Source organism: Manis pentadactyla, chromosome 9 (assembly GCF_030020395.1).
Source record: "Manis pentadactyla isolate mManPen7 chromosome 9, mManPen7.hap1, whole genome shotgun sequence".
Lineage (NCBI taxonomy): Eukaryota > Metazoa > Chordata > Mammalia > Pholidota > Manidae > Manis > Manis pentadactyla.
Window position 1 is genome coordinate 84,500,172 of NC_080027.1, and position 25,599 is coordinate 84,525,770.

Consider the following 25,599-nt stretch of genomic DNA (forward strand, 5'->3'; position numbering starts at 1 on the left):
CATTTAACAGGTTGTTACTCAAGTGCCACAGTTATTAAAAATTAAAAAAAAAACTTTATAATATGTAAAGTGCTACATAAATGTTAAGTATCAAATTAAATACACTCAAAGCCATTTTTTAAATGTCTGGCACATGATAACAGCACACTTTACAAACAAAGGTGGCTTGTATTATTGCTGTAGTTGCTGCAGGTATTCTAACACTGGTGCACCACTGCACAGGCTTCTGGGTCAGCTTCCCCACATGCCTAAAGCCTCCTGAAGTCACGGTTGATGCGAGTAACCCCTGGAACTTCAGAGGTAGCAGAGGACAGAGTGGGATCACAGCAGGGGGCTAAATGATCCTTCTTAAATGACTGAGATGGAAAGGAATCAATGGCTCAGTCTCTTAGGTGGGAACTTGGGCCTTGTCCCAGCTACAGTCCAGAGATAAGGGACTTAGAGTTCAGATCCTCATTAAAACCTTTGAAGAAAAAAGTAAATGTTGGTAGCCCTGCTGAGCCCCTTCAAATGCAAGAATTACTGTGTGGCACAGACTCAGTTTAGAGAAACTGCTACACCTACTTCCTGGCTGGAGACTCAACAAGAGGACAGTATGGGGCAAGGCTTGCCCCAAGCATGGGCTAGAGCCCAGCTCCTCAGGGGCCAGCATTCTTTCTGCAGCAAGCAAGGCCCCTTGGAGTCCTGTGGGGAGCTCTTTGACCCAGTGTGAGCCTTTAGGGATAGACTACATGGCTCAGTGTTGAGTGCTCAGAATCTGGGCACCTGGGTCCTGCCCAACCTGGGCCTTTCCCTGGGGCTCAATTTCTGCAACAGAAAACTGGGTTGGCTATAAACTGTCATTTCTCTTTTCTTGAGCAAGTTACTTACCTTCTCAGTGCCTCCATTTCACATCTTAGAAATGGGGATCATGACAGTATGTAGCTCATGGGGGTTGTTGCGAGAAACAAATGAGTGCTATTGAAAATTAACCTTAAGGAGAGTACAGGTTGACTTGAGGAAGGTGTTAATCTATTCTGAGGGCTTTCTGAAGATGTAACATCCTAAATAAACTGAGTACTCATTGTCCACTGGACTTATTCATTTGAACATAAATAGTTATGCAAGAAACATTACATACCTTTTCCTTTAAATCAGCTTAATTCAGACTCTCAGTTCCCACCAGAGGAAATTCTACTCCTCTCATTCTGAGGACCCACTTGGGGCATATTGCATTTTCCAAAAATGGCTGCAACAGTATCTTCTGTCCTTCGATCTCTTCTAGAACTTTGTCAGCACCTCACCAAGAGAGGGAGACTGTGTCTCCTCCCCCTTGAGCTGGGTGGGCTGGGACCTGTGACCGCTGTCTCTGATAGAACACAAAGGAAGTGATGCTGCATGGCTTCTGCTCCTAGCTTGCCCTTTGCTCTTGAAACCCAGCCATCTTGCAGTGAGGGAGCCCAAGAAGCCTGCAGAGAGGCCACATGGAGAGCAACTGAGACATGGTCCACAGCTCGAGCGGAGCTCCCAACTGACAGCTATCACCAACTGGCTAGCCATGTGAGTGTGACATGCTGAAAATGGATTCTCAGCCTCCAATTGAAACCAGCTGACATTGCATAGACACAGACAAGCCTTCCCCACCAAATATACCCCAAATTGTAGGTTTGTGGGATAAATAAATGATTGGGTGGTTTGTTACATAGAAACAGGAAACAGATGCATACTCTCCCTCCCTCTTTCTACCCAGAGTTGTGCAAAAGCTCTGGGACCTTACCTAGGCCCCTGTATGAAGCCCCTGATGCCTATGTTCTTGATTCCAAGGACCTTCAGGTCTCCTGCTCCACAACTCCTGTACTACCTTTAGGGTGGGGGAATCTTCTGAGAGGCTGGGAATCCCATGGCGATACCCTTTTGAGGTCTTGCCATACAACTATCTCCCCTACCTCCAAGCTGACCATTTGATATGTTCTCTCAAATCTTTCTAGAATTGTTCTTCTTGCCCCTTTTCCCACCTCCTAAACTCCTAGCTTCACTTTTGGAATGGACTAAAAAATTTTAGAAAAGTTGGAAGGAGTCTCTCACTAGAAGTGGCTCTGCTCTCTGTCCAGCAAAATGCCCAAGGTTAAATCAGGACAAAGCTTGAGTCCTCCTGGAAGAGAGAGGGGGTGCTGGGAGTGCCAATCCAATTTGAAATTTCAATAAATAACTCTGAGACAGACCCATCTGCTCAATGACTGTCCCTTAAGCTTTCAATATGTGCCAACTATTGTGCTAGGTGCTGGAGACACAAGGCCAAACAACAATACCACCGACAGAGCTAGGCAAGAGGGCCGCCTACATCCACTCAGAGGCTGCGTCCTGCTCCTCTCCTTGATCATGCTGCAGGTATCTAAAACCCTGGAAATCGCTGCCTAATTGGCCCACGCTCAGTTTTAGAGCTTACATAAGCAACTTCCCCCCATCCACACTTCAGAGGGTACAACTTGCTCCCGTGAGTACCCCTAGAAGGGTGATCGACTTTGGACATGTGGACTAGTGTTTTCATATACATGAATCCTAGGCCATTTGGGACACGGGACAGACATGGGGCTAGGAAGCAAATTGGGGTGGGTGAAGTGAGAGCTGGGGTCAGGGCATACCCACTCCACACTACCATGTTCCTGTAGAGAATTTCAAAGAGTTCAAGAATTCTAAATTTGAACATGGCCTTCTTGGCTATTATCAAGATATTTTTTAAAGCAAAAGAATCAATATTTTATTTTAGTTTGTTAAATGTGGGCCTCAATTTTCACAATTAACATGTTAGCTTTGCAGAATAGGACCACTGTTCCAGGCCATGAGCTTCTATAGCAAGACTCTCTTCTATCAGGCTTCAGAGAATGGTGAGGGAGTATGGTGGAGATTCCAGAAGCTGCCTCCATGTTGCCACAGCTGCCTCCATCTCTAATCTGGAGTGACAGACACAGGAAAGGGTAGCAGATGGGATTAATGTGATTGAATGTCTGGAGATGGGATCCAGCTGTTTTACCAACTGTCAATCACCATCACAAATACCCCCAGCTTGTTGGGAGGGGATATGGAGCTGGGTAGAAGAGGAGGGTATTTTATGCTCATTTTGTATGGGTTGGCTAGGGACCCAGCCCAAGACAAAATAGTACAGTGGTTCTCAAAGTGTGGCCCCTGGAACAGCAGCACTGACATCATCTGGGATCTTGTTAGGCTCTTGGCCCCTTGTAGAAAAGATGGTGTCCCTCTATGTCCCACAGAGGACAACACTGCTGCTCTTAAAGATTACCCAGCCCACCACCCTGACTTGGTGTGGGAGATTCTATGAAGGAGACTTTTTACTAGAAAGAGAACATATATTGAGCATGTACGGCATCCAAGAGTGGGTAAACACTCCCTGAACGCTGTCGTCCTCAACTGCTACCCTCAAGACTGGTGTCATTATTGTTATTCCCCTTTGACAGCTCATCCTAGAGAGAGGTTAAATACTTACCTTGCCTGGGTTGTAAGGTCTTTTGTGTTTCTCAGACCACCCTGACTTCTTCACCATTATGCTCAACAGTGGTTCTCAAACTTGAGTGTAATTCAGAGTCACCTGAAGGCCTTCTTAAAAAAAATTGCTAGGCTTCTCTGAGGTTTCTCACTCAGTAGGTCTGGAATGGGGCCCTAAAACACACATTCCTACCAAGTTCCCACCTGCTGCTACTGTGGCTGCTGTGGGCCCAAGGACCATGCTTTGGGAACCACTGAGCTGGGCAGGAATCCAGCTCCCCACCCTACTCCACCCATGCAAAATGGGACTAATCATACCCTTCCCACAATGGCTTCCTTGTGAGATGCTGAGATAATGGGAGTGAAAGAACTTTGTCAGCGGCACAAGTGAATGGTCCTAACTGGTAACCTGCCTGCGGCTAGTCCCTAGGGCCTGGGAACGCAGAGGGCTGAGGTGCAGATGGGAGCATCTGGAGATCTTCTGCAGCCCACCTTAATTCTGAGCCACTTCATAAGGGAGAAAACCAACTTCTGGGGCTCAGGCCCTTCTGTCACACCCTCATCATTTCACACCTCCTCCCTCACCTCAGGCAGCTGGCTGGCCCAGGCCACTTCTCCAGGGGCCAGTCCAGGCAAGCTGTGGCAGCATTAAGCCTGTGATTCAGGGTCTGCATCTGGATCCTGCTCACCTCCAAAGTGAGACTCAGAGGCCACAACTTCCCTTTTCAGATTGTTCATCAGTAAAATGGGTGCAACATTAGTACCATCTGCATAAATTTGTGCAAATTGAGGGCCAGTACTCGCAGCACTTGACATACAGCCCGGCCCCTGGCAAGGGCTCAGTCTGTAGTTAGCATTTTCAAAAAGTGCCTGCGCCCAGGCTGCTTGCTGATAAAGGTCCTGACCTGGAACGCAAACCGCTCCCAAGCCGTTCCCGGTTGTACCCGGATACACCCGCCCTGGAATGCGCGTGCGGGTTGAGTTGTCAGGGCAGGATTAGAGAGGCGCTGAAGGGGGTAAGGGGCGTGCCTGGGGCTCGGCCTCAGTCTAAGCAGGCCAAGGAGCGATGATAGGCCCGTAGGTGAATGTGACAGAGACGAGGACGACAGAAAGCCAGGCCTGGGAAGGATGAAAAAGGCAGAGGAAGAGTGGAGCGTTAGGGAAGGCTGTGAGGGGGCTTCCCACCCAGCAGGGTTCGAGTGCAGGGCCCGCGAGGGCGGGAGGCAGGATTCGTCCCGGCAGGGCCTGGGCTGGAGGGACAAAGAGCACAGGCCCGAAGAGGCGGGTCCAGGGCGAGCCTCACCCGCTGTGCGACCTGGGGTTGGGGTTGGCGGGTGGCTTACGGCAGCCATAGCGGGGCGGAGCCCGGGGCGGGGAAGGCCTGGTTAGAGGAGGGGGGCAGTAGTGAGAGGAGTCTGGTCGTGGTGGGAGGCCGGCTGCATTCCGACACGGCCGGGGGGCGGGGCTGGAGGGCACGAGTCCGGAAGCCGAAGGCGTGTCCGGGGCGTGTCTTCGAGAGGGCGGGGCCTAGCCCTGGCCTTGGCTCTAGAGTTCCCCGACGGCCGCCGGGAGTGGGACGACCGAGCGACTTGCGCGCAGGCTGCGCGATCGGACGGTGACTGGGGCGCGAGCCGGCGACGCTGGGCTTGCAGCACTGAGCAAAAAAAAAGAGGCAGCAGGTGAGAAGGGGCCGGGGGCAGGGGGCGGCTGGCCACACAAATGGCAAAATTAGTTTTCGCTCGCACTTCAAGAGCCCGCTTGGGCAGCCTTCTCGGAACAAGTGACAGGTAGAGCCACAGAGACAGCTGGTGGGTGAGAAGGAGCAAAAGCCCCCTGGTCCTCATCCCCAGCCCTTCGGCTTTGCCATGCAACAGCTGTGTGTTCCCTGGCGCGTCCCTCACCCTGCTCTGGACCACTCGGGTTCCCGTATATGGAGGGGGTTGAACCAAGTGAACTCCGTGTTCCCCTCGCCCTTTCTAAAACCCCGGAAGGTGAGAGCATACCGCTGTTCTGCCCCAGGTGTTGAGATTGCGCTGCCCGACTGCACTTCTCTTTCTGCATAGTGGCACTGAGCAAAGTGGACTCCCTGTGAGCGTTCAACAAATTGGTGTAAAGATCACACTGATTCCTGGGGTGAGGCCTGAACCCACAAGCCCTGGGGAAGGTGAGCCCAAGTCAGGGAAGTTTCTGTCTCCCCTTACCCCGCTCCCTCACAACTCGACTAAGAGCCAAGTGAGACTTCAGGCTGGAAACTTAGCCGGGCTTTTGCCCTCTCCTGGGGCCTTTCCAGGTGAGCTGGCCTAGGAGGCTGGGTTGGAAACCAGGATGCAAGTTCTTACCCGGGTGAGCAGGAAAAACCTCTCTAAACCCTGGGTCTAGAGTCAAGCCCAGGGCCCCAGGCTCTTGCTTCATGCTCAGGGTTAGTTCCTCCGGCTGGAAATTTCTGACCCTGTGGTAGTGGGCGCTGTGTGCCAGAGCCAGAGTAGCGAGGCAGCCCAGTTCAGTGGTCAAGTGCTTAGGCTTTGGGACCAAATTGACTTGGATTCCACTCCCCCTCCAAGCTTCAGTTTCCTTATCTGCAAAATGGTGGTTGTGACAGTACCCAATGGCAGTAGTGAGGACTAAATATAATAATGTGTCTATAGTGCTTAGCAAGGCATCAGGCACCCAGTGAGACTTCACTTTGTGACAGCTGCTCTGATGTAGATGGGCAGGTGATGGGCTGGCTTTCTGCCTGGGAATGAGCCTGTTTTTGGAAGGCTGGAGACTGGCTACAGCTTCTCCTGATCTTGTGAAAGCCAGAAATTGCTACCTGCCACCACTATCATTTTGTCCATTTCAAGACTGGGGGGCATATGACATCAGGACCAAAGAGTGTCTGAGTTTTTTGTAATATTGCTTGAGGTTGATGGGTGTCTGATTAAAAAAACCCAAACATGTTTACTGAACACCTACTGTACAGTAGGTGGAGCTAGGGGATACAGAGGTGAGCTAGCCAGACCTGGGTTCTATCCTCATTTTGAGTTGCTGGCAGGACCACCCCTGCCCTACCCCCCTAATCTCCACCATGCCTCTGGCTGGAGAGGATAACTCACACCCATGGCTCAGGGCCAGATGAAATTTCATGGGTCTATACTGCTCTGGTGGCTGGAATCCAGCTATTCCGTTGCACCCTTGGCTTGGGGTGGAGGTGTGGGGCAGTGTGGGCACCTGTTAACTGTTTTATCAGGGCTGGGCGCCAGAGTAGACTGGGAGTGTGCATGTCTGCTTCCTGAATCTCCTCTGGAGATGGGCCCTACACTTTGGAACCAGCTGAAAGGTACTGTAGGACAGAGTCTGATTAAAGACTGCCTTGTGTGGAGGAGACAGCGTATGTGTGTGTATAGGGTAGGGGGAAGAAGTGAGACACTGGAGACACCAGGGCGGAGGTGAAGGAGCTTCTTGGAGTTGGTGAGACTTAAGCAGGGCTTTCTGTCTGGGTTCCCAAGTCCTGGTTGGGCTTTGATCCTGGCTGGAGCCGTAGACTCTCTCTCCCAGCATTTGATTGTACACGATCAGAATTTATTATGGTGGAGAGGCAGAGGGTCAGTAGTTGGTGTCTGTGTGGGGTTGTGGTGATGTTTGTTTCAAACAGTGCTTAGTAAGCATCTACTGGAAAGTCCTCCCCAGCCCCCCTCAACCTCACCTGATAAATGACAAATCATGAAACACTGCCCTCATCTCTGGTTGCTTACCTTCTGGTAAGACACCCAGACAAGGATACCAGTAACTCAGATAGGACAAAAATGAAGAAAGGATTAGAAGATCTTAAGGAAAACTTCAGGGAGCAGGTGGAGTTTTGGGTGGTCCTAAAGGATTGGGAGGCTTTCAGAAGCCACAAGGAAGGGAAGACAGTGCTTTGGGCAGAGGAACATGCTTCAGCAGAGGCCAGGAGGTGAGAAGTGTTCAGAGAATTTTTAAGAAATTGCTAAGTTGATCAATCTGGCTGAAGAACTGGGACTGAGCAGAGATGTGAAGGGAGTAGGGGAGGATGGATCAGCTCATGGAGGGCCCTGAATGCCAAAGTGAAATGTTTGGAGTTGATTTGTAGAAAGTGAGAGCTACTGAAGGTTTTTGAGTGAAACAGTGACATCATCAGAGTGGCACTTTAGGAATGGTGTCTTCCAGCTGTGCTGGGGTGGGGGTCCCAGTGGTCAAGGAATAATGGGGGGCTTTGGGGATGTCTGCAGCTGGGACTGAATGAAGAGGCACTGGGTCATGTGGTGAGTGCTGCAGAGAGAGAGGGAGCCACTGAAGAAAGCCCTGTGTCTGTGAAGGGGAGGCATCTGGGCCAAGTAGCAGGAGCTTGGGCCAGTTTGCAGAGAGCAGGGTGGATAAGAAGTGCCTGCAGCTCCCCACTTCTAGCCCCAGCCCAGGGAGGGCTGGGGTGAGAGGTTAGCAGTGGGGCACAGATTTCCCCTGTGTGTAAAGGGTGGATTTTTGTTCCTCTGGGCTCCTCTGAAGTTTCTGCAGTGTGGGGTAGTCCCCTCTCTCTTGAGGCCTCAGACTTTTGAGCCACTACCTAGAAGCTCCTCCTCCTCATTCCTCCTCCCCCCACCGGCTCCACCGCCTGTTCTACTTAAGGACCAGACAGCCCCCTCCTGTCTCTGGGAAAGAAGACCCAAGCCCTGAGCATTCCTTTGGATTTAGAGCTTCTGGGGCCAGCTGGCGCCCCCTGGTTTTGGCTTAGCCTTAAACTTTTTCTCCAAACCGTTATACCCACTTCCTCCACCCCATGGGAAGCTTGGAGGGGGCGGTTATGATTTGATCAAGAGCATCAAATAGTCAGAAGTTGGCTCTGTGCCATGTGGGAGGGAGGGAAGAGCCCAGGCCCCTCTCTGGGACTGGACGGAGCCAGGGGTGGGGGTCTGTTTAATCTCAGCAGGAACTGCCCTGCCCACCAGCTTCCCCTCCTATAAGCCTGGGTTTGAGGATCCAGGAGGGAAGCCCAGAGGTAAACATGGGCTGAGCGGTGTGGGGCATTGCTTCCCTCCTCCCCTTGCCCCCTGAAGCTGCCTCTGAGGAAGCCAGCCACAGGCCCAGGGCCTCTGTACAGCCCCAGTTGGTGTCGCAGCTGGCTGGTTCCTGACTCACCTCTGGGGTTCCCCCTGCTCTGTGGTTTTCCTGTCAGCAGCTGATTCACTCAGCGTGGACATGGAGAAGCAGCTGACGAGAGGGAAGAGGCCTGTATTCTGGTTCTTAGAGTTAGTTCCAGCTCCTCTGTTTACAGGCTGTGTGACCTTTGATAAGTTTCTTCTCCTGTTTGGGCTTCCCTTCCCTGCTCTGCCAGTGGCCGGTTCTTGCCTTGGCTTTCAGGGTGTTTCATAACCTGGAGTCTGTCATTTGTAAAGCAGGGCACATATGAGCTCACACATGTGTGTATATGTCCATACACACATACAACACGGTCTCAATGCAGTGGCACTGGGTGACTCCTCCCAAATATACAATAACTAGTCCCACCTCCTCACCCTTGCTTTGCCCCCACCTGAAGCACCCTCTCCTACCTCCTGCCTGTCTGCAATCGGGGAGATGGTATAGAATGGTGGTCAAGAGCAGACTCTGGAGCTGGAATCTTGGCTCTGCCCTTTCCTAGCTGTTGAGCCTTTCTGAGCCTCAGTTTATGAATCTGATAATTGGGGATAATAATGGTCGTTACCTCATAGGTTGATGTGAAGATAAAACAAACAAGGGCATGTGAAGCACCTAGCAGTTTGTATGCAGCGCACGGTGAATGCTCCACAATGACTGTCACTGCTGCTCTTACTGTCTGCATCTGGCCGTCTTTCAAGGCTCATACTGGCTGCTTGTCGGGCCTCCAGGAACATTCCCCAGAACACCTACCTTCTGTATGGGCTTCCTGTGGCTCTCCAGCATCATCGTGTGTGCCCCAAGATGCTCATCATTGCTGGCTGTGTGGTGCTGCCCGGGTCCTCCTGAGGGTGGCTGGGTTTCCCCAGCGTGACTCTAAGCTTCCTGGGGGGAAGTAGTCTGAACATAGATGGCAACTTTCTTCAAACCCTGCCTTTCCCTTCCCCCCTCCTCAGCACTTGTCTACACTGAAGTACTTTCCTCTTGGCTGTGGTTTTGTGGCATATGGAGTGTCTCCGTGAACCCTCACAGGCTGGGACTACCCTATCTGTCTCTGTACCCTTGGCTCCTGGCACAAGGCCTGGCCCACAACAGGTATTCAGGAAATGATGGTTGAATGTAAGTGATTCTCCTCAGGGTGGCCCAGCAGGATGCAGCTCAGTGCCAGATCCTCGGTGACTCCTTGGCAAAGGCAGAGCCAGGATGCAGGGTCTACATTTCCCACCCGCCCTGCTCCTGGGACCAGGGTCCAGGAAGACGGGAATGGTCTGGCTGGCCTGGAATTGCTTCCATCAGGGCTTTAGCTCCGTTGTGAGGTCTGGCCTTTTGCCTCCTGAGAGGGGAACAGCTCGACTTCCTCCAGCCCCAGCCTGGTGAGGATACACTCTGGCCCTTAGTGACCCCTGACTCTGCCAAAGAGTCAGCAGTTCTTTGCGGAAGGTGCTTCTCCTCTGTGAATGCATGGGCTCAGGGCTGTGGGAATGGGAAGGTACCCTCCAGGAGGCCCGTCCTTCACCTGACCCCTGCAGACCACCAGGAGGGCAGCTCAGGGAGGCACCTCCTCTTTGCCCACTTTCCCTGCAGGGGTCTCTGCCCCTTCTTTGGGCCTCATCCCTTACATCCCTGCTGTATTGAGAAATGATCCAGGATGTAAGTTGTTGAGAATTCTGACTGAGGCTTATAGAGCTGATGCAAAAAATGGACAAAGTGCTGGAGGCTGGGCATTAGGAAGTCTGGGTTCAGCTCCTGGCTCTGCTGTGAAGTTGCAGAGTAATCTTATCCAGGGAGGTGACCCTCTGGGCTAGTTTTCCTGCTTTTCAGGCAAGTGCTCTGGAAGCCTGTGTGGGGTTCAGCTGGGCTTGGCCCAAGTAGGGAAGGAACCACAGGCAATGTCACAGACTCTGGACCCAATCTGCCTGAGGATGATTCCTGCCTCTGCCACCTGCCTGCTGGGTGTGACCTTGGGCAGATTTCTTAAACTCTGTGCATCAGATTTAGCATCTAAAATGGAGATGATAATAGTACTTAGCTCATAGGGTTGTTTAAGAATGATATAGATTAATGTATGTGAAGTGTTTATGACATGTGCCTGGCACATAGTAAGTGCTATATATGTATCAGCTGCTTTTGGTAGTGTTGCTGTTATTAGTAGGAGGTAGGATTTAAGTCTCTGAGGGCAGTATGGCTTGGTGAATGGCCTATGTCTGGGGGTCAGGAGACCTTGGTTCTGATCCCAGCTCATCCTTTACTTGCCATGGGACCTTGGGCAATTTACAGTCTTTCTTGGTCTGCAAAACTATAACTATTATCCTGCATTTGCTGCACTTGGCTTTCATAAGCGAGGGACATGCAATGTCACAGTAAGCAGTTGCAGGTTTTTATTCTGGGAAGAACTTCTGGGTTCCCAGCTCATTCTCCTGCACTGAGACAGACAGTGTAGGTGGGCGGGTCCTGGAGGCACAGGGGCAGTGCAGGCACAGAATGGAGCTGTCCCCAAACAACTGTACTCAACAAGCTAAGAAGTAAATGAATACACTTAAAGGTACACATAACAGTGGGATTATACTCATCAGATTACAGACCTTTATTTTATTTTTCTTTACTTTTCCCTGTTTTCAGAATCTTCATCAGTGAGCTCATGTTATCTTCATGCTCAAGAAAGAAAGAACAGGCACAAAGCTATCAAAAATGTACTATACATATTTAAAGAAAGTGTATTATTTGAATTTAGGATCATACTGAGGTTTTTGTTGTCAGTAAGTCACTTTTTTCAAAAGGGGGTAGGGTGTTGGTTTGGAGTGAATTATTAGTTTGTCAAGCCTCAAAATACTAAGGGCGCCTCTGTGGAGGGAGTGGCCTTGGCCATGGGTACCAGAGCCTGGAAGACTAGGGTCAGATGTGGATGGATGTGTTCCCCATCTTCCTTCTGGACACGCCCTTAGTACTGCCTGGTGTTCAGAAACCTTTCAACAGTCGTTGACACCAAAGGGTTTAATTTCCTCTTGGGTAAAGTAAGGATAATAATACCTAATTCAGGGGGGTGCTTGTGAAGGTTAAAGAACTTTAGCACATATTGAGGTCTTAGAGGGAGCCCGTCTTCTCCTGAATTTGTAACTAAGTGAAAACAGTGACAAAGATGGGGGCTTCAAACAGAAGCATCATTACTGAGAAGGCTGGCTGGAGAACGTGGCTTTCGATGCGAGGCCCAGAGGTCTTGCTAACTGTCTGCCATGGAACTGGAGGAGTTACCTGTCTATCACTGACCACGCTGGACAGGGGCCAGCCTCCCTGCAGGAGCAGGTGGTAGCAGCAGAGGGCAGCCTGGCTCTGAGAGAGGCGGGGCCCCGTTGAGCCTGCCTCTGTGTCTCCCGGACAGCCAATCATGTAAGCCACTGTTGGGGGCCGGATGGGAAGTGAAGAAGGGGGCGGAGCGAGGCCGGAGGTGTTAACCGGGTAAACGTCCCTTGACAGGGAAACAAGTGCAGAAGGGAGTAATCTGTTCCTCTTACACGTTTGAGGCACTTCCAATGATGCCCGATATACAGTAAGCACTCAATGAATGTTAATTTTTCATGTCTAATAATGATAACAATGAGTAATTCTACTACTACAGTTGGCAAATCACTCTCCCACCCACTCTCAGGAGATAGAATATATATTAGAATGTTGTTGAAATGGTACCTCATGAAAAGTCCTTGTGTATAGAGGAAATAGAAACTCGGGGCGGGGCGGGGGGGAGAGGGGAATTGATTCATCTGAGGTCCTGCAGAAGTGAGTAGGTGGCTAGGCATTGGGTCACTGTAGACACCCCACCTCCCTGACCCCTGGTCTCTCTGAACACAGTAGAGGAGTAACTGGGGGCAGGGAGGATACATCATCTACTCCTAGTGGGCATTCAGAAGCTCTCCAGAAGCCTCTCTAACCTCATTTCTCTCTGCCCCACACTGTCTCCTGGCAGGGTGGAGAAGCAGGCTCTTCTTTTGCAAGGAGACTGTGTAATACGGTGCCATCCTTCTCAAACTTTGTACATATCAGAAATCCCTGGGCACAAGCTGCAAGTAGGGGACCACCAGGGTCGCACTTATAGCTTGTGCATCTTCTGGCCCCTTCTGGCCTTGACATTGGCCAGACCTAGGTGTGGACCAGCTCTTCCTCCCACTATCTGCTCACCTTTGGCAAGTTTATCAGCCTCTCAGACCCTTGGTTTGTCCATGAAATGGGGAAAGACAGTGGTACTTCTCTCTCATGGGCTTGCATGAGGATTAAAGGAGATAATGGGTGTGGGTAAAACGCTTAGTGGTGGCCCAGTGCAGAATATAGCCTCAATAAAAGCCAGAGAATGATAAGGGTGGTCATGATAAGTGAAGGCTGCTCCTACTACTCCTGTGGGGAAATGACAGAGTCCACATCCCCAGAGGCTCTGGAGTTGAAGGAGCTTTCCAGGGCTGTTTGAAGCTCGGAGGGTCAAGAAGGCCTCTGACCTCTGTGGGTTTAGTCCTTGATCAGACTGTCTGAGTCCAGCCTTGACCTGGGTGTGCTTGGATTGGAGTTGAAGACATTGTTGGGGGCTTGTGTCTAGATTCATGGATTGTAGTCTTATGAGCAGCTCTATAGTTCATTCAGTCAGTCTATCTACCCAGTCTGATCCCATGGGTGTCATCCAGCCTATGCTTGCACACCTCTCCAAGATGTGGAGAACAGAACTCACTAAGCTTTCATCTCTGGACAGATCTGACTCTTTAAAATTTGGGCAAATCTACCCTCCCTTTGCTTCCACTCCTTGGTCCTGATCATGATAATTGGGACCACATGAAATGTGGACACTCCCTGGGGGGACCAAGTTTCCCTTGTGGCAGGGGCTGCCCGAGGCCAGCGGTTGTGATGTAGGAAAGAGATATTTCTGTCAACTTTTTGAAAAACTTCATCACCATCTGAACCAAATGCACAGTTAAAAAACTTTCTAATTACTGAAGAAATAGTTTAAATGGAAATTTTTGATGGGTAAAGACACAGATGCAAGGGAGGAAATAACCACTCAGAGATAAGTACTGTGAACAGTTTGGTGTTCACACACACATACACACACACACACACACACACACACACGATTGGAACCACACCATATGAAACACTTCCTGTGCTGCTGGTCTTAGGTTAAATTGTAGAGGGAGGGTTTTTCCATGTTCGATATCCTCCCACAGTGTGTTTCCCTGCTCCTTGGTATTGTGCTGAATGGATCTACTGTGACCCAGATAAGCCTCCCCCTGCTGTTGCATATTCAGCCTCTTTTGAGTTTTTCATTAGTATTCACATTGCTATGGTGAGTGACCACCTTGTCCACATATATATATTGAGCTTCAAGGGGTGAATTCCTAGAAATGGCTTCCATTCAGGTGGTTTTTAAACTCAGGTCTGAGGATGAGATTCTTAGGGAAAAGCTCTTTCCCCAGTATCCACCAGGATTTACTCCCAAATTTAGCTCCAGCCCCACTTGGGAAGAGGGCACTGTCTGTCCCTCAGTGATAGTTAGCCAACTCATAGAAGGATGGGGTCTGGCTGTTAGGGTATGTGTGTATGTGGAAGAGATCGGCAGAGAAAGACAGCTCTGGGGAGCTTTTCCTCTTCAACTCCAGTTTGACTTTGGACCCTCATCCTGTCTCCTCTCTGGGAGCCTATGGTATCATCAATTAATTATAGGATCTCTTTACTATTTAATGATCTCTCTCTCCCAAACAGCCTTCTAGGAGCCAGAGACTAGGAAGATGAGTCCGTGGGAGGGAGTTTCTCTGGAGTCGGAGGTGGTCATGGAATTGAACAGTGGTTCTCAAACACTGACATACATCAGAGTCTCCTCGAGGGTTTGTTAAAGCATAGATCAGACACCCAGAGTTTCTGATTCTGTTGGTCTGGGGTACAGCCTGAGAATGTGCATTGCTAACGTGTTCCCAGGAGATGTTTCTGCTGCTGAGATGTACTGAGAGGAAAACTGTGGCTCTGAGAGGTGAGTGGATATGTCCGAGGATGTCCTGAAAGCCAGCAGGAGTGGTAATACAGGAGCCCTGGACTTGTCACCTCTACCTTCCCCCACCCCACCACACTCTCTGGCATTCCCCATGGTCTGGAGCAGAGCAGTTCTCTGAATACCGTGCCTGCCCCAGGGAACCCCAAAGGAGGGAGCCAGGAAAGCAGGTTCCCCCACCATCTCTGAGCCAGGGGCTTGCTCTACCCTTCCCACCCCCCACCCCCTACTACCACATGACTACCAACTACTGCCTACACCACTGGCTATATTCAGTAATGTGATCTTCTTCCAAGATTTCAGGTTCTCCAGCCAGTTTATGTTCCCAGGTATTGTTCTGGGCAGGTTTTCAGGGAGGCTGGTAACTTCCTCTTGCTGAGACTGGGCGCTTCCTGGCAGGCACATCAGAGAGAGAGGAGAGGCCCCTCATCTGTTGAGCAGCTAATGTGTGCTAATGTGTGCCAGGTCCTGCCCTGGGCATTTTGCAGCCAAGATCTTAGGTCATTTTCTTGTCAGACCCCCCCAGGTACAGGCTATCAGTCCCCATTTTACACATGAGGAAACTGAGTGTCTTAGAGCTAAAGCAACCTGCCCAAGGTCACAGCTAAAAAGGGCTTTCAATCCCAAACTCCAAGCCTTGGCTGTCTGGTCTGAAATGGCAATGGGTCCTGGACCAAAGGAGCTGGGATGTTGAGAGACAGTCTGTGTTCCACCCACCACCCAGGCAAAGAGATCAGCACAGGGGCAGGGCTTCCCTGGGATGCAGGGTCTTGCAGTGGGAAGGCCTTGGCCTAGCCATCAGGAGACTCAGTTCAAATCGTGCTCTGCTGTTGTGTGACCTTGAGCAAGTCACTCCCTGACTTGGGGCATCTGAGTCCTCATATGCTTTATAGCTTTTCACAATGGCCATTTTCTCATATACTTATTCCTGCAAGCCTCCCAGCACCTCGTAAAGTAGGCAGAGAGAGTATTATTTCTGAGCCCATTTTACAGATGATGGCAGAGGCTATGAGTGAGATGCCCAGGATCCTATGGCTGAGGAGGTGCTAGAGCCATGACGTGAACCATGTTCTATCTGTTCCCCACCCTGAGCCTGGTCTGTCACCCCAAGTCCCTTCCTAAGTAAGGAGGGAGAACTCTGGGCTCTTATCTATTCTCAGCCTCAGGATTGGAGATCCCTCATTGGGAACCATAGTTGGACTGGTGACTCCTGGGTTCAGGGGGCCCAGGACTCTAGGAAAGGCTGGCCTGGGATCCTTGCTCTGGGCCAGGAATTTGGGGACGGGAGATAAGGTGGTCCAGTCTGTTCTTCTTATCAGCTCCTGCTCAGGTCTTAGCATTTGAGGCCACTAGTGGTGGGAAGAGGTGGGGTCCAGCCTGTCTCTGCCCCACCTGAGCCCCTGGCTTCCTTTGGGGACTGTGCTGCCTTCCTATATTCCTGCACAGTACAGAATTTTCCAGACTGTCAGACCTTGGTGCCCAGTTCTGCCTGAATGCCCTCCCCCACTCCTTATCTCCTGACCATCTTCCTTGTTTCTCCAGGCCCAGCTCCATCTCCAGCCACATTCTTCCCTTGGGGAAGCCTTGGTGTTCTGACCAATCCAACTGAGGTGTCTTGGGTTTTGTCTAGTGGGTGGCCGGCTAACTGGGTCAGTTAACTCCCCAGCAAGGCCTAGAGAGCAGGGGCTGTGGCTGCGCCCACAGGGTCTGCCCGGCCGGCGGGGCTCAGGGCACTGGGTCTGCACGGACTAGGGACGGTGGAAACCCTCAGGGTCAGCCTCGGATCTGAGACTCACACTTCGTGATGCTGAACAAGTCACTCACCTTCTTTGACTGCCAGCTTCCTTCTCCTAAAGTAAGAAAGCTACTTTCCTTGCCGACCACTCGTGAGGCTTTCATGGGATAAAGTGTGCGAAACACCTACCACCGCTGCCGCCTGCTGGGTTTGAGGCACTCAGGAAATGACTGTCCCTCCTTTCCCCTCCCATCAGCCCTGCTACATTCTGCCTCCACCCACCCAACCCTCTTGTGCAGGGTGTCTGGGCCTTGGTCTAAAGCCCAACTTATATCTGCTCCAGCGAGGGCGTGTTCTAGGCTGATAATGGGAATGATTGGGCAGAGGGACAGAATCAGGTCCAAACATGGAAGTCTTTAATCAAGCTCTGCCAGTTGTAAGTTGTGACCCTGGGCACATACTTACCTCTGTGAGCCTCAGTTTCCTAATCTGTAGCAGGGGTAACTCCTATCTCCTATGTTCTCAGGGTCACACAGGGCCTTCCCCGTGGAGCTGGATGACTCAGGTGGGATCAGGTGACCTGAAGCCCTGAGTGTTCCCTCCTAGGAAGTTTAAGTCCAGCCAGTTGCAGCTCATTTACATATCTGTTTTCCTTCTGCAAAGCAAACAATCCCCTTTCCCTCTGGACACCTGGAGGCTCACCTGGATCTGGTGTGCTCACTTGCCTGGGGAAGCAGCATCTCTCTGAGCTCCTTCCTGTGCAGCCTGAGGCCCTGCCTGTCTGAGACTGTGGTGTGTCACCGCAGGTCCCTGTACTGAGGACTCTTGGAACCCCATGCCCGGACCCTGGGACCCACTGAGAACACATATCCCTTCCTAGAGCACCATATACCTTTCCTATCCATTTCTGTCTGTCTGTACACCCCGCCCCCCCTTCCCACTGTTATGTGACCCGGAACCTTCTTACAGTGATAATAATCACCGTGCTTCCCTTATTGTGCTCTAGAACATTTGTATTCCTCAATTCTCACACCTCCCTGTAAGACGGGGAAGAGCTTTTTCCCAGGAAGGAAACAGGACTTGTCAAGGTCCACATCCGGAGACCACAACTCTCAGTGGGTGGTCACATTCTTGGCTAAATTTGCCTTCCAGAGGCATGCCCCTGAAATTGGGCATGGGAAGTGGGTTGAGAGGAGGTGAGGGTGGCAGAGTCCTAGGTCTCCAGGATGGAGGGTCCTAGGTTTTTGCCCTGCTTTAGGAGCTGGCATGGGACTATCCCCATTGCACAGATAGGCAAGCTGAGGTTTAGGGGAGGGAAGTGATTACAGGGTAGAATTTGTTGGGCTCAGTCCCTTCCTCCTTTCTTCCCCAGGGCCCAAAGGAGTGAAGTTGGGGGATTCCACAGGGCTGTTTGGGACCTGGGTGCTCATTCTGGCTTAGCCCCTGTTGCCTGAGGTCAAGTCCTCTGTCCCAACTTCAGCTCCCTTAGGGGTCTGTGGGTGGCTCCAGCACCCCTTCTGCTGATAAAGACCCAGGCTGCTCAGGAATCTCAGTGACGGGGGTGAGAGGGTTTTTGTTCAGGGCACCACCACCCAGCCCTTGCAGAATCTGGGGGAGGCCAAGGCTGAGAAGAACTGGCTGGGGAGGGGATGAGCTATTGTTGATGGCTCATGAACAGAAGGATGGTGTGAGTAAGAGCAGGAGGGCACTGGTCCCTCAAGGAGGCCACAAGGGAGGCAGGGTTCTTGGCTACAGAAGAGGGTGAGGGGTGAGCATGCAGAGTGGTCCAGAGTCAGAGCGGAGCTGGGCTGGCTTCCCAGGTGGGATCCTGCCTGGGCCAGCAGGGCCTGCACTTCCAGGCATTATTAAAGAGCCCATCTGGTCCCTCAGAGGGAGAGCTAGAGTCCAGGTGGAATCACCAGGCTGCTTTATGATTATGTTGGGGCATTATAGCTCATGTCTGTGCCCCTCCAGACTGGTAGTTTGGTAGTTACTACTTGCCAGAGATGGTGCTAAGTGCCTCCTGGGGCTCAGTTTATCCTCACACTGGCCCTGTGAGGTAAGCACTGCTGTCAGCCTCCTTGTACAGCTTTACAGTAGAAGAAACTGAGACTCAGAGGGGTAAAGGGACTTGCCCAAGGTCTCGCTGACTATCAAGCTGGGAGTGGAAACTCAGCAGTCCCACCCAGAGCCCCTGTGCCTTATTGTCATGCTAAGCTGCCTGCAGAAACAAAGTTCTAAGTGATGGGTAACTAAATAACCTCACAAAGGCTCAGAGGGCATTAACTGGGTTTCACAGCCCCTGCCTCTGAACTCAACCAACTGAAGACACTCTGGGGAGGCACTAGACACCAGGGACCAGCTAACACACCCATGCCAGAGCCTGGTCAGCTGGGGCAGGTGGCCAAAAAGGGTTAGCATCTGGGCTAAGACTGAGGTTCTAAGAGACTGAGGCTTTGTGTTGGGTGTGGGCCCTTGGCAAGGGAGTTAGGGAGAAGGAGGGGGGCTCTAATCAGGGACCCCACATGGCAGCAGGCAGGCTCTTCAGTCACAGCATACTCTCCCCAGGTACTGGGTTCAGGAAGGAAGCGGACAGCTGAGTTGATGACACCTCCTCCAGGCAGCCTCCCCAGAGCATTCTCCTGCACAGACCCTCACAGAGCACTCTTGGCAGCCCTATTTATTTGGGCATGAGTAATGCAGGTGGGCATCAGACAGACATGGGTTCACACCCTGGCTCTGTCTACCCCTGTCACTTAACTTTTCTAAGCCTTAGTTCCCTCATCTCTAAAATGGGCTAATACTTCTTATCTCCCAAGACTATAGTTCTCAGCACCTCAATAGGCCTGAGAACCATTTTGGCTCTGGGGATACTTGATGGGGAGAGAGAAGAGAATGGAGGTGAGTGAGGCACAGTAAGGCAAACACTGCACACACAGGCACAGGGACTCACTCTCTCATGGGTCCTGGGGTGGGAACACAGAGAAGGGCTGGGTGAGGCTGGAGGGCAGGGGCAGGTGTCTGACTCCAAGAGCCTGCAAATGGTGGGGAGGGAGTCTTCCTGGCTGAGATACAACTAGAGGCAGCTCAGCCCAAGTGAGAAGGCAGGGCCAACCTCTCTGGGGCCTCACCCCTCTCTCTTCAGTACCCCATCTCTTCCCTTCTGCATATGGACAGTTTGTAGGAATCTGTGTGTGTCCCACATCTGAAGGGATAATCTTTATGCCATACCCCATGCTGCCATGTGAGGAGGGGACTCTGCTTCACATGACCTCTTCCCAGAGTCTCCTGCCTCTCATGCTCTCATCCTAGGATATGGCAAGCTGATCCCACTGTCTTCCTGCATAAGCCCTGATAGAACCCCATTCTGTAGATGAGGACACTGATGCTCAGGGTGGGTAGGCAAATTGTCAAAAGTTCCCACAGCTCTGTGAAATGGGATACAAAGTCCATACTATGACCTGGTTCACTATTCTGCCTCTTGCTGTGGAGCTGGAGAGGGGTCCTTGAAAAGTGGCTGACTCCTGAGAGCTCACCTGGGAATCTGGGTTCTATTGTTAGGGTTCCCTAGAATTGGGTTCTGGACAGCCTTTGATATAGTCCTAAATGTCCCTCTAACTTAGGGCTTCCCAACTGATGGCTTGAATGGGTTATAGATGTGTTGAGATGGTTGGTTATTTCATCAGCCCATGGGCACAGAGCCTTGGGCTGGTCACCTCAGACCTGGCACAGTTTTGTCTGTCCACTCCAGCATGCTGAACAAATACGTATATTTCTCAGCATGTGTCATGATGTGAAATAGGTTGGAAAGCACTCATGACTCCAGCCAGCCCTCTACCTGGCTCTACACACTGAACACACACATTCCCTAGAAGGGTGGGGATTCACTGTACTCTCCAGGCCTCAGTCTCTTCATTTAAGAAATGGAGACTGAAGTAGGCCTTTCTGGTACTGTGAATCTGAGTGTGTGAACCTTAGAACCCAGCATTAGGCAGGGGTAGGGTCTGCACGGGGCCCAAGTGGCCTGGTAAAAAGGCCAAAAACAGCCAAGAAAGGTGACCATGGAGAGGGAGAGGTCAGAGGCTGTGGCTCTGCCTCAACATGAAGCTTCGGCTGCCTAGGGCCGGGGGATAGACTGGAAGCCTTGAGCGGTCTGCTGTTCCCCATGCTGCACTCTCCGTCAGAGTGGCCCTTCTTCCTGCTGATGGCCCTCCAGTCTCATTGCTTGGGTTTCAGAGAAAAGCCTCTTGGGAAGGGCCACATTAGCCACACTGAAGGAACACTCTGGCCAGGATTGGTGGGGCTGATCTTTTCCTTCCTGACAGGAAGCCAAGAATCAGGCCTTGGAGCTGGGGCAGAATATGGGGGTCAGGCAGAGGTGCAAAAGAATGGGGAGGGCTGTCTCCGCCAGCCACCTCAGTTCGTACAGGCAACAGGTGAGGAGGAAGAGCACTGGGCCCAAGTCAGACCCAAATTTTAATCAGGGCTTAGCCACTTTCTTGTTTGGCCTTAGGCAAGTCATTGAACCTCTGAGTCTCCAAGTTTCATCATCTGTTAAATGGGGATGATAGTATCTTGGGGGGTTGTTAGAGAGAAGTGAGAGACCATGGCTATGGCATAATACAGGCTGTAAAGTGCTGTCACTCCTCTACTATGGTTTGGATAGAGGAGCCAGCTGCCTGCATTCCTCTGGTGCCCCTGGCCCCCTTCCCCCAAGTGCCACGGGTCAGATGTTAACATCTGCCCGATAATGACAAGGGGAACCTGTCACCCTGGCCCATGGCATCATGAGACAGGAGCTGTACCTCACTGGGCCTCAGGTTCCACACCTGTAAGAGAAACAGGAAGGCTTGGGAATCTAAAATCCTGTGATTCTTGGGTGGGGTGGAGTTTGATCTGGACATGTTTCTAACAACCCAAGATGACAGTGGTGGTGGAATTTGCTTAGCTGTGCTGTGAGCAGCTGACAGTGTCCTTAAAGCTCTTTACATACATTATCTTGGCCCTCCAACAATCCTGTGAGATGGGGGTTCTGTGTTAGAGATGAGATGTTGGGGCTCAGAGATTCAGTCACTCCCTTATTCAAGGTCACACAGCTAGTACAAAGCAGAGCTGGGATTCAAACCTAGGTGTTGAAGGAAATTTGAGATCCTAATCACGCTTTATAGCTTCATGATTTTCCTGTTGCCCAGAGTAACAGCTTTTATCTTTTCTTTCTGTTTTAACAACAAAAAAAGTAGTAGAGATTTAAATATAGTATATTAAGGAGGTCAAAACCCAGCCCCTGAAATCAGCCAGGGTTTCAGGAAGCACTTCACTTGTCACATGTGAAAACAAACACAGCCACCTGTGATCAGTCTCTTTTTGTAGGTGATCAGGACAAAGTCCAGAGAACTGGAGAGCTGGGTGGCCAAGAACCAGCTTGCGGGCAGAGTACTTCCAGAACAGAATAGCCAGGTCAGGCTTTGTCATTCTACTTTTCTGCTAGACCAGGCTGACTGAGCTCATGGAATCTGTTGTCCCACTCACCAAACTGGCTGGACCTTCAGGCCCCAGGCAGGCCCCTTGAAGCTCAGAGACAGAGGCCCCACCTATGCAGAGGGCAGCAGCCCTCCTTCCTTAGGTAGCCCAGCCCAACCCTGCTTAACCCTGGCGCAGGGCCTCTAGGCTGGGCACACATATCCGGAAGCTGGATCAAATTCCCCAGACAGCTTTGGACTGTTGGCCAGTAAATCAACCACTTCTGGATAGTAGTCATCATCATCATAATTGATAGCATTTATTTGGCACTTACTGGGTACCAGGTACTTTACAGATACTGATTTATGTAAGCTTCACCATAACCTATTATTAAGTCCATTTTACAGGTGGAAAAGGTAAGGCACCATGGTGAAGTGCTTGCCCAAGGTCACATACCTGGTAATACATGGCTGATCTGGCAGGGAGAGTAGGAAGAGTGGGCCATGGTGCCAGCCTGGATTGATGCCCTACTATGTCCTAGCCTGATTGCAGTTTCTCACTCTTGTGCAGGGTAACCAGGCTCCCCATTCACTGATAAGGAGGCAGCTCTGCAGCGTTGCCCAAGGCTATGTGGCTGATAAGTAGCAGATCCAAGGGTGAGACCCAAGGGCTCCCGTGTGACTTGGAGTCCAGTTCAGATTATAACTCTCTATGCGGAACGCCTAGTGAGCTGGAACAGGTGGAAAGAGAAGAGCTCTGGACGGGAATCTCTGTGCCCTTCACGGCATGAACAGTGCTGATCTTACTCTGTGACCTGCTGGCTCTTGCTCTCCCCAGCCCCTCTGAGAAATGCCGTGACCTCACAGCAGTCACTGTCCTGGGGTAAATGACCTGTGCGATGAGCCTCTAGGAAGTGGAGGACAGAGCAGAGGTGCAGGGAGCTTCATGTGAGATTCTCTGACCAGGCCCTTCAGGCCTGCATCTGCCGGAGCAGAGCAAGAATCCCTGGCAAGCTTAAAAAAACCATAATGCCTGACTACACTCAAACCAATTAAATCAGGATCTCTGGGATGGGGAGCCAGGCACCAGCAAGTTTTAGAGCTCCAGGAGTAATCCTAGTGTTCAGCCAAGATCGGGGACCACTGCTCTAAGCCACTGGGAGATGGGGGAAAGAAAAAGCTCCTGGCTTTCCAGGCTGCATAATCCCCTGAAACCAGATGAAAGCATGTGACTGCTGTCTGCGTGCATCTTTCTAGGGCAAAGAGTCCATTTCCAACTGCTTTTCTGACCCAAAGGAGATTAAAATCCAATCCTGGCAGGGGAAGCAACCTTCCTTCCCCACAAGCCAATGATGTCATTTCTAAGGACCAGAAACCTCCAGTTGTACAATCAAAGTTGATTTCTCTTGTCTCCTCTAAGAAACCTTTCCACCTTTGCTGAACTGCCAGATATTCCCCGCCCCACCTCCCCCACTTTCCTTTCCTTCTTCTTGCAAACTAATTTTGAGCCTTTACCACACACTAGGTGCTGTTCTAGGCTCTGGGATATAGGGTGAATGAGACAGATGCAGCCTCTCCTCAAGGAGCCCTATTCTAATGGGGGCTCCAGCCACTAGTGAACCAGTAGGACATATGCAAGGAGCGAGACATGTGACCGGCCCAGATGTCCTTGAAGCTTCTGCTCCTTGGAGTCATGGGGGAGCCCACCCTGCTTCCCCCAGAGAGTCTAATGACTTGCTCCAGACAGAGACAGGGAGGCTGGGCATTGGTATATTTTGATCCTAGTGTACCGTGGAGGTGGGACGCAGGTGTAGATCAGGTGTTCAGAGGAGGCCTCTGGGAGGAGGGAATTCAGCCCCTGGAAGCAAAGGGGGCAGCCCGGGTTCTGGGGGAAGAGTGCTTCCAGCAGAGGAACCTTGAGGGCAAGGCGCTGAGGTGGGCGGGGCCTGGTGGGCAGGAACAACAGGGAAGGGTGGCCTTAGGAAGGAACATGTGTCTGGGGAGTTGGTGCTGAGGACAGAGGACGGACAGGGAAAACCAGGCAGTGCCCGACTGGCCACATAACAGGCTGGATTTTACAGTGAACATGTTGGCATCACCACCATTACAGGGTTGCAGGCAAGGGAGTGACAAGATCTGGTTTGCATTTTTCAAAGCCCTTCTGCTGTGTGAATAATGAATTGGCGAGGACAGGAGTAGATTCTGCCACCAGTCAGAGAGCTGCACTGGTCCAGGTGGGAGGTGAGGCGAGGGGCCGGGAGCAGCTCTGGATTGAGGAGACCCGTGGGCTGTGGGATGAGGGGGATGAAGAAGAAGGAGACCTGAGTATGGCTCTTAGGTGTTCAGTCTGAGCCATCTGGTGGGTTGAAAGGCCATCTCTCCCCCACCTCTGAATCCTGCTGCACTTAGAATCCTGGAGCATGAGCCCTCAAGGGACCTCAGGAGCTTTTGGTTTGGTATTTCCTAAGATGTGTTCCACGTGGTGTTAAAGGCTGTTAAGTGAAAAATGGCTTCAGGTCAGCAGTGTTTACTGTCTCGGTCTTGGAGACATTAACTGCCTAATGCACACTGATTCTCGGGGAGGAGAATTGGTACGTCACATACTTGGTGACAGCAACATCTTTTGTTCTTAACAGTGTGTTTTCTAGGACTTGTATTTGGAGGAACTGCTCCAGAGCCTTCTGCTCTGGTGCCTGCCTGTCATTTGACAGGTGAGGAGGCAGGCCCAGGGAGGGCAGTCGCTTCCAGATGTCTTATAACTCCTGTTTTATCAGGACAGGACTGAGCCTGTAGCTCCTGACTCTGGGCCTAGAGGGGCCACTCCACCACATAAGCTCGTTTCCCCAAGGCTATGTCGGAACACACAGGTTCTAGAGGCAGGTGGGGAGGTCTTCCCCCATCCTTGGTGAGGGACAAACAAAACCTCCTGCCCTATAGCTGTGAGCTCACAGGGGCCAACACAGAGAAGGGGTCCTTTCAAAAACACCAGCTCTTCCCTAGTCCTCCCTTCTCACCCAGGGGTCCCAGGGAGGGAACCCTGTCAGTGGGTCCCAGCATTTAGAGCTGGCTCGAGGTACTCCCTCTGAGCAATCCCCACCCCACCCTAGGTAAGGACAGAAGAGGCCTGAAAGCAGAGTCTCAGCTGGCTCAGCAGCAGTGGATATTAGACCCCCTGCAGGTGGCTAAACACTTGAAAGTCCTTGTGTTCTAGGTGGAAGTTCCTCCCCCTTCACTCCTCTCTCCCCCCCTCCATCCATCCACCCACATCTGTCCCTCCATTACCCATCTAATCTTTCATTTGGCAACATTTACTGGGAGTGTGTTTTCATTAGTAATGCAGTCTTTCCCCTCAAGGTATCACAGTCCACAGGGGAGATGGACAAGTAAGTAGAAAATTCCTTTACGGCATTGACTTATAATGGTCATCTCCATTAATTGAAAGCCTACCATGTGCCAGGCAATTTACCCACATTATCTAATTTCATCTCTGGACAAATCTGCCAAATAGTTGTTACAAATTATTATTTTGATTTTGATTTTGATTTTTTCCAGCTATCTGCTTGTACCTCATAAGCCATACAAAAATAGGGGGTGTGTTGCTGACCCTAGTTGGCCTTTGCCTGCCTTACGCCAGCCCTTACTCCTGTTTCATGGGTAAAGAGATTAAGGCTCAGACTCCTCAGGCCCTCTGAATCCAATTTTGGGGTCTCATTAGGGCTTAGTGGTGGTTGTGGGCTCCCTGAAGTTGGGCCGTACCCCACTGTGGGGTGACCTGG

At 51.3% G+C, this 25,599-nt stretch overlaps 1 protein-coding gene across 1 annotated transcript in view; it reads left to right on the top strand.

The window, feature by feature from the left end:
• The first annotated feature begins 5,006 nt into the window (after nucleotides 1-5,006).
• Nucleotides 5,007-25,599, top strand: part of CD82 (CD82 molecule) — a 46,239-nt gene continuing 25,646 nt past the window's right edge. Inside the window, exon 1 of the mRNA XM_036891681.2 lies at nucleotides 5,007-5,159. The gene's annotated coding sequence lies outside the window, so the exon portion shown is untranslated. The remainder of the gene's footprint in view (nucleotides 5,160-25,599) is intronic.